Genomic DNA, 9,255 nt, shown 5'->3' with positions numbered 1-9,255 from the left:
ATATACAATTCCTCCTTACACTTCTCTTTAAAAAAACGCACAAGCTAGCTACAGGACACGCCAGGGCCAAAGCTGCGAGGAAACTGCTCCCGAGACAAAACACACGCTCTCGCCGAACTGCCTGCTGTGTTGACGATGGCCTGGTTGAGATGCAAGGGTTGAGTGAACCCGGAGGACGACAGGAGAACACGTCAGGAGGAGGAGGAGAAGGTGAGGTTCACAACCGCATATAGAACGAGGGAGGAAAAGTTCTACAGCCAGTTATAACGAGGGAAGAAAAAGTTCTTCGACTGGATATAACGAGTGAGAAAAAAAAAACTATACAACTTTATATAACGAGCTGGATATTTTCTTTTCACAACTGCGTATACCGAGAGAAAAAGGTTCTACAACCGGATGTAACGGGTTTAGAAAAAAAAAGTTCCACAACCGGATATAACGAGCGAGAAAAAAAAAAGTTCTACAGCCGCATATAAAGGGCGAGAAATGTTCTCCAACCAGATCTAAAAATCTGGTATAACGAACATTATATTTTACTCGAAATTGTATTTCTATAACACTAAAGAATCACAGTCACCGACTTTAAGGTATTTCGACTCATAACAAGCGAGACTGGCAGATATTCAGTGTGAATACTTCAACTGCTAATTATTATTATTATCACTGTAGTTGTTTTCATCACTGTTATCATTGTCGTCAATATTGCCATCATATCATTGTCATCATCATCATTATTATGATTATGATTATCAATATCATTGGTATCATTGTCATCATTGTTATCATTATTATTATTATTATTATTATTATTACTATTGTCATTATTATTATTATTACTATTATTATTATTATTATTATTATTACTATTGTCATTATTATTATTATTACTATTATTGTCATTATTATCAATAATCATTATTATCACTATTATTATTATCATTGTCATTCTCTTACCATTATTATTTTTGTTATTATTATCAATATTATCATTGTTGTTATTATCATTATATGATATTTATTATCATCATTATTTTGATCATCAATATTATTATTGTTATTATTACCTTTATATGATATTCATTATCATTATTATTATCATTATCAATATTATCATTGTTGTTATTATCATTATATGGTACTTATCATTATTATTAATATTACTATTATCATTATTGTTATAATTATTATTATATGATATCAATTATTATCATAATCATCATTATTATCATTACTATTATAACCCTGTATTCTTAAAAAATCTTAGCCGAGAAATAACCTCGAAATCGGTAACGTGAATGACCGAAGACTTTGACTGACGCGAAAAGGCCACTGAATGTTCTCGTGACAATGCCCATCCTCTGAGAAACTGTAAATGCTTGGATATGCATGTAAAATACACACACACATACATATATCCATATATATATACATATACACAAACATAAATATATAGATACATACATACATACGTACATACATACATACATACATACATACATACATACATGTACATACAAGCATTCATTCATACATATATAATGACATAAACCCATACATACACACACACACACACGCACACACACACACAATGTATAAACTGTACAAACATATAATATGAATTGATACAAATACCAAATATTCACCACGAACCGCACATCACAGATTCCAAAAAAAAGAAGAAAAAATCATTACATAATCATCTTCATTGAACCTACTTGAAATATTTAAAAGAATCACCGAAAGACCAAACAAAACTCACCTTTAACTTTAAACACAATTGTCTACAGATTAAGTGAAATTGATAGAACGATTTAAAAGTTTGTTTGCAACGAAGGATTGATACTGTTAGGGGACATTCTATATTTTATCTGATTTATTTACCAACTTATTTAGTTTATTTATCCATTTGTTTATTCGTTTCATTTATTGATTTATTTTTTTTCTATTTTCTAATTTAAAGAAAGGGAAAAAAATAATCTGTGATTACTATTTCACCGGTTTTTCTTCTTTATTTTTAAGACAAAATTAATAAGAATTTGATCGATAAATGGACAAATCAAATCTATATATCCGTAGGTCAATATATAATCTAAAAATTGGTGTTGATTTGTGATAGCAATAATCTTTATTCAGTTTGTAAATGTCAAAATTAAATATAGGTCAACAGATAAAACTTTTTCGATCGTAACCAGATGCTTCATATAAAATGAATCATGGTTTTCAATTTTCCCAAGTATTTTGTTTATCAAGTATTTTATTTATTTATTTTATTTATTTATGTATTTTTCACTGTGCGTTGTATGCGAATAAGATTACTTGTTTGTTTGTGTACTTATTTTCCCAAGTACAAGTACAGACAACAAATAAGGCAAACAACCCATTCTATAAACATTCGAAATGATAACAATAAATGGAATAATAATAGCAGTCCAACAATGCACCCACACACACACACACATACACACACACACAAATACACACACACACACACACACACACACACACATACGCACATACGCACACATACACAAATACACACACACAAACACACAATATAAACTGGACAAACATATAATATAATTCGATACAAACACCAAATATTCACCACGGACCTTACATCGCACATTAAAAAAAAGAGAAAAAAAATCATTACATACTCATCTTCATTGAACCTAATTCAAATATTATAAGAAATAATATTTAAAAGAATAACCCAGAAATATCTACAACTCTATCTCGGATTTCACACAATGTATTTCTAACCACGCGAATTAAAAGGAATCTGAAAAAAGTATTTAATAGTTTAATGGAAACGGAAAAAGGGTACGTTTTGTGAATACATGTTTTAAAAGAAGGGGGAAGGGGAGGGTAACTAAATTGTTTTGAAACGGGAGTAAATGTTTTGACTAGAGTAAATGCAGGTAAAAGTGCCGTACGATGTGGGGAATTGGAACAGAAAGAAACGTGTTAAAAAGAAACAGATAAATGATGATCGTGATGATGATAGGATAATGATGAGGATGATGATCGTAATGTGAATGGTGAGGATTATTAGAATAATAAGGATGATAATAATATCAATAATGATGATAATGATATGATTATTATTATATTTATAAGGAAAGCAATAATGATAATGATAATAATAATAATACTAATAATAACAATACGATGATGATGATGATTGTGATGACGATAATAATAAACATGATAAGGATGGTGATAATAAACAATCATAAGGATACTGATGCAAAACTTAAAACAAAAGCAAACGAAACGAACAGATCAAGCAAAAACAACTAAATCACACTAAATAAGTAAATAAAACATATTAGCTCAGTCTAGAGTCTGCATCCCTTTCAGACCCAATATAGAAGATGATAGACTTTTTTCTCCCCATTCTAACCTCGCAAATATGTTTGTATATATCATATCTATCTATTGATATACCTGTCTATTCTTCCATTTATCTATATCTATTGTTCTATTGAAATAGATAATTTTTTGAATTTATGGTGGTGTTGGGTGATATTTGAGAGAGAGAGGGAGAGAGAGAGAGAGAATGAGATAGGGAGAGAAAGGGAGCGAGAGAGCAAATGTGTGTGAGAGAGAGAGAGGGGGAGGGATAGAGACAGACAGACAGACAGACAGACAGATACAGATAGATAGATAGAGAAACAGATAGACAGATAGAGAGAATAATAATAAAATACATCTTTCTATCAATATGAGATTATTAGAGAGAATAGAAAACTAAATGTCTAGGAATTTTCTTCACATCTCACTCTGCGCACGCGTTCCTGTCGCCCCGCACGCCCCGTTACTTATACTTGGCAACAATAGACTCTATAACAAACTCACAAACACCACGTTGCTCTTCGCCTCAAGAACGTGGTTGCTCGGGCACTCTCGCCCCTCTCGATTCGTTTGTTCTTCTGTTTATTTTGTTTCCTTGTCGAGTATTTGTTCATCTTTGAAGATTGTTCTTGTTTTAACGGGAACTCATTTTCCAGCGGATGAGTCGAAGGGTAAGTAAAATAGACCGCGCGGGGGGGGGGGGGTGTTGATGGCATGAAAGGTTTAAGGAGACTGGTCGGCGGGGGAGAGGAGGAGAAAGGAGTGAGAGAGGGAGAGGGGAGGAGAGGGGGAAGGGTGTGTGTGTGTGTGTGTGTGTGTGTGTGTGTGAGAGAGAGAGAGAGAGAGAGAGAGAGAGAGAGAGAGAGAGAGAGAGAGAGAGAGAGAGAGAGAGAGAGAGAGAGAGAGAGAGAGAGAGAAATGAGAGAGAGAGAATGAAGATGAGAAAAAAATGAGAGAGAGAGAATGAAGAGGAGGAAACCGATAAAGAGAGGGATAGAGAGAGAGAGAGAGAGAGAGAGAGAGAGAGAGAGAGGAGATTGTAGAGGAGGAAAAATAAGAAAGAGGGGGAAAAGGAAAGCCTTAAGATGAAGAAAGAGAGAGCTTTTTTATCTTTCTTTTCTCTCCTGAAGTTACTTTATGGGATGTCCAGGGTGATGGACAGGTCTCAAAAGAGGGGGAAGACGGGGAAGAGAACGAAGAAGAGACGTGGTGTGAGGAGAGAGAGGAAAGGAGGGAAGAGAGAGAGAGAGAGAGAGAGAGAGAGAGAGAGAGAGAGAGAGAGAGAAATGAGAGAGAGAGAATGAAGATGAGAAAAAAATGAGAGAGAGAGAATGAAGAGGAGGAAACCGATAAAGAGAGGGATAGAGAGAGAGAGAGATAGAGGAGATTGTAGAGGAGGAAAAATAAGAAAGAGGGGGAAAAGGAAAGCCTTAAGATGAAGAAAGAGAGAGCTTTTTTATCTTTCTTTTCTCTCCTGAAGTTACTTTATGGGATGTCCAGGGTGATGGACAGGTCTCAAAAGAGGGGGAAGACGGGGAAGAGAACGAAGAAGAGACGTGGTGTGAGGAGAGAGAGGAAAGGAGGGAAGAGAGAGAGAGAGAGAGAGAGAGAGAGAGAGAGAGAGAGAGAGAGAGAGAGAGAGAGAGAGAGAGAGAGAGAGAGAGAGAGAGAGAGAGAGAGAGAGAGAGAGAAAGAGAATGGAGAGGAGGAAAATGATAAAGACAGGGATAGGGAAAGAGAGAGAGAGAGAGAGAGGGAAGGAAGGAAAGACAGATGGAGGGAAGGAGGGGAAGAGAGCGAAAAAGAGGGAAAAGAGAGAGAGGGTGGGAAAGCGATATGGAATAAGAAAGATATTACAGACATTCAAAGAAATACATAGGAGCAAATTATTCTTTACTGACTGACGTTTACATCTTATAAGTTGAGAGAGAGAGAGAAAGAGAGAGAGAGAGAGAGAGAGAGAGAGAGAGAGAGAGAGAGACAGAGAGAGAGAGAGAGAGAGAGAGAGAGAGAGAGAGAGAGAGAGAGAGAGAAAGAGAGAGAGAGAGAGAGACAGACAGACAGACAGACAGACAGACAGAAACACGGAGATAGACAGAGAAATAAAAGAAAAAATATATAAAAGGAAACAAAGAAAAAGAAAATAAAGATTGAGACAGACGTATATACATACAAAACAGTCTTATACGGCAATGACCAAATATTTACACTACTTCCGAAATACAAAGAAAAGATTTTTTTTTTTTATCCAAGGAACTTGAGAGTCACTATAGTCCCCTACGTTGTGTTTACTAAACAAACAGACTCTTTCCCGGAAAATCTGCTTCTTTGTCCTATAAGAACTCTAAGAATAGGGGCAGGGAAATATATAAGAAAAAAAAATGTTCCTAAAATATAAAATAATTCTAAAAGATCGTATGTATTTTTCATAACTTTTGGAGATAGTATTTTTTGCTCTTGTTGTTGTCATTATTTTCCCTGTCTTCAACGTCGTAATTTTCTTTGGATTTCGATTCCGATTATATCAAGGTATTTTTTTTATACTGCCGGATTATCAAATGATATTATCAGTTCTTTGTTGGCTATAGTTCTCCCTTGTTGGCAATACTTGAATCTTCTATCACATCTTTTTAGGATTATGGATATTAATGTTTTTATCTTTTTGTTGTAAAGGTCTCAATGGACACCAAAATAGTACCAAATATTCTATAGTTGTTACTCAAGTTATCTAAGCAATAAAATAATCAAATAAAAACGGGCATGTCATTTATCAAGATATAAATCATTCTACGATCAGATTTTCAAATTCGTATGGTATTGCAAATAAAAGAAGGCACTGTACTTCCGCACATGTGTTATAAAATTCAGAAGTGCAAATAATGATAACAATGATGGGGAGAGAGAAGGAGAGAGAGAGAGAGAGAGAGAGAGAGAGAGAGAGAGAGAGAGAGAGAGAGAGAGAGAGAGAGAGAGAGAGAGAGAGAGAGAGAGAGAGAGAGAGAGGGGGGGGGGAGAGAGAGAGAGAGAGAGAGAGAGAGAGAGAGAGAGAGAGAGAGAGAGAGAGAGAGAGAGAGAGAGAGAGAGAGAGAGAGAGGAGAGGAGAGAAGAGAGAAAGACAGAGAGATTGAAAGAGAGAGAGAGAGAGAGAGAGAGAGAGAGAGAGAGAGAGAGAGAGAGAGAGAGAGAGAGAGAGAGAGAGAGAGAGAGAGAGAGAGAGGCAACCTATCAGACAAACAGACAGAATCATAGACGAATCATTCGACCAAACTACCAACTCAAGTGCACAGATCGAGAACTTCGAGCGGAGAAGCCAAGAGGGTGAAGAGCCAACAAGGTAAACAAAACCAACATTAGGATTCTAAGGAGGTCTTCACTCGGTGATAGGAAGCTACTAATGTGAGGACGAGATCGAGGACTTATCTCGTACGATTACGTCGAGGACACTCCTGTAGCACTTAAGGATCACGTTTCCTCTGTCGGAAAAGTCCATCAAGACTTAACGGAGAACGTCGAATCTCTTGAAGGAAGGTTAGGAATGGGAAAGGTGTACTTAATTACCTCGTTACTGATCAGGTGTTTCCAACCTGGGGGGCCTTGGAGATATACGAGAATTATGAAGGCGAATCAAGCTGAAATATATCTCACTTGCAGTTTTTTTCTCACGTAATAGATTAGAATCTCCATGAAGCGTTCTTGTCCTATAGCTACTGACTACCATTGCACTTTTAATGACTAGTAATAATTGAACGGAGCCATGGAGATTGTTATATATCATATATTATAGAATGAAAAAGGGAGGGAACCACTGGTCTAGACTCATCCTGAAAAAAGAGCACAGAAAAGAAAACCGACAACTTTACACAATACAATGGTAAGGATGGGAAGGGTATAATCAGCAATAAAATCCATTTTAAACAATATATATATTTCCTATCTACCCTCCCTCCCATTATCCATCTTCCTTCCCTTGCTCCCTCCTCCCTGTTACTCTCCCTTTACACAAGGGCATAATTATTCAGTTTAGATTTTAAAAATCATATGCTATGAAATGACACAAAAAAGGACCCTGTATATCGACCAGTCTAATAACATACGGAACAAATAGAAAAATTATACTTAGATAGAAAATAGGACATGACAAGTGGTTGGGGCGTTAGGCTGCGAATGGGCGGACGACAATATTCAACAAGAATATTGCAGAGCAGGCAGCTATTCTGGGCAACACTAAGCTTGCAAAGGTATTACTTCTACATACCTCTTAGGAATCAACAGGCTTGAACAGCTTTAAACGTATTCCTCTAGGTAAGAACCGGCCTGAAGAAGCGCTCATGATACATAAGAAAATGTGTCATGATGTTAACAAAAGTCGAAGTCTAAGTGGCATCCACGGACTTTCAGGCATGCGCTCTCACCATGCAGGACGAAAGGCTTTTTCCACACAGCGAAACGATAATTGGTGAGGAGGAAGTGGCGTTGGTATTGTTGGTTGCCGCTACCGAAGTACCTTTAAATCCATCAATCAAAAATAGTTTTTTTCGTAATATCCGCAACAGATGCTCCGCCTTTGTCGGACACATCAAATGAAACAGATTACTATTGTGTCATGTCAGAGGAAAATAACCAAGTGGCCATACAAGACTCGCTCGGGCATGTCACAGAAGAAAGATAAGTAATGAGCTGTATAAAGCTTGTTAGTACCATGCCATAGAAGGGAAACAATAATCATCTCAAAAAAATATATTTAAAAAAAATAATAAAAATAGTAATAATAAATATATAAATAAATAGATTACAAAAGATGTGAAGTCATAGAAAGGTCGCTTGACATTATATGAGTGAAGAACAACGCCCAAGGAATTATGTAAGCTTCGCTTGAAGACATATTGGAGGAAAAAGTATCAACGAAGGAAATTAACATGGCTTGGTTATTGTCGTATGAAAAATGATCACATCACTAATAATGATGATAATAGTATGTTTAAGGCTCGCTGAGAAATAAACTATGTAAACTTTAAGTCATCAGTGAAGAAATATACCATTATCATCATTACTACCACCATCACCATCACCATCAGCACCATCATCATTACCATCATCACCATCATCATTACCATCATCACCATCACCACCATCATTTCCTTTAAAAAGAAGTACCTATTTCAATCCGAAATGATTCACTCTGTATCATCCTAGGAACAGAAATGACATTTGAAAGGCAAGAGTTCAAACTAATTTCAAACAACCTTTCGGAGGTTTTACTAGAAAAAAACATACGTCGTTTATTGATTCTAAAACATATATGTGGAGGTCGAAGAATAGGGAGAAATCAAAATAGAAAGTAAATATTTGTCACATTTATACAGTTTTATCAACGCATTTCATCCACAACCACCTCACTAATAACATTGATATTTCATGGATATTTAACATAACGAGGCCTTTCATGTCGTTAATCCGACATGGAATTTCAAGCATGTTTGTATCCACATAAAATGGAAAACTTTTTTTCACGTCGCTGTAATTGCAAGCAAAACCGTTTAGAATTTCAGGGGTTTCTATAGTGTGCAGTTGGATGTTGGATGTCTTATTTTATTTATGTCTGTCTATCTATCTATATATTTATCTGTCTGTATATTTATCTGTCGGTCTGTCCCTCCTTTCTTCCCTCTTTCTTTCTCAGTCTATCTATCTGTCTGTCTATCAATCTATCTTCCTTGCCTCCTCCTGCATTCCTCTCTCTATTTCCATCTATCTTTCGATCTCTCTCTCTCCCTCTCTCTCTCTCTCTCTCTCTCTCTCTCTCTCTCTCTCTCTCTCTCTCTCTCTCTCTCTCTCTCTACTTTCTCTCTCTCTCTACATTCTCTCTCTCTCTACATTCTCTCTCTCTCTACATTCTCT

This window comes from Penaeus vannamei, chromosome 29 (genome assembly GCF_042767895.1).
Source record: "Penaeus vannamei isolate JL-2024 chromosome 29, ASM4276789v1, whole genome shotgun sequence".
In the NCBI taxonomy this organism is placed as follows: Eukaryota; Metazoa; Arthropoda; class Malacostraca; order Decapoda; family Penaeidae; genus Penaeus; species Penaeus vannamei.
This window is presented reverse-complemented; position numbering follows the sequence as displayed.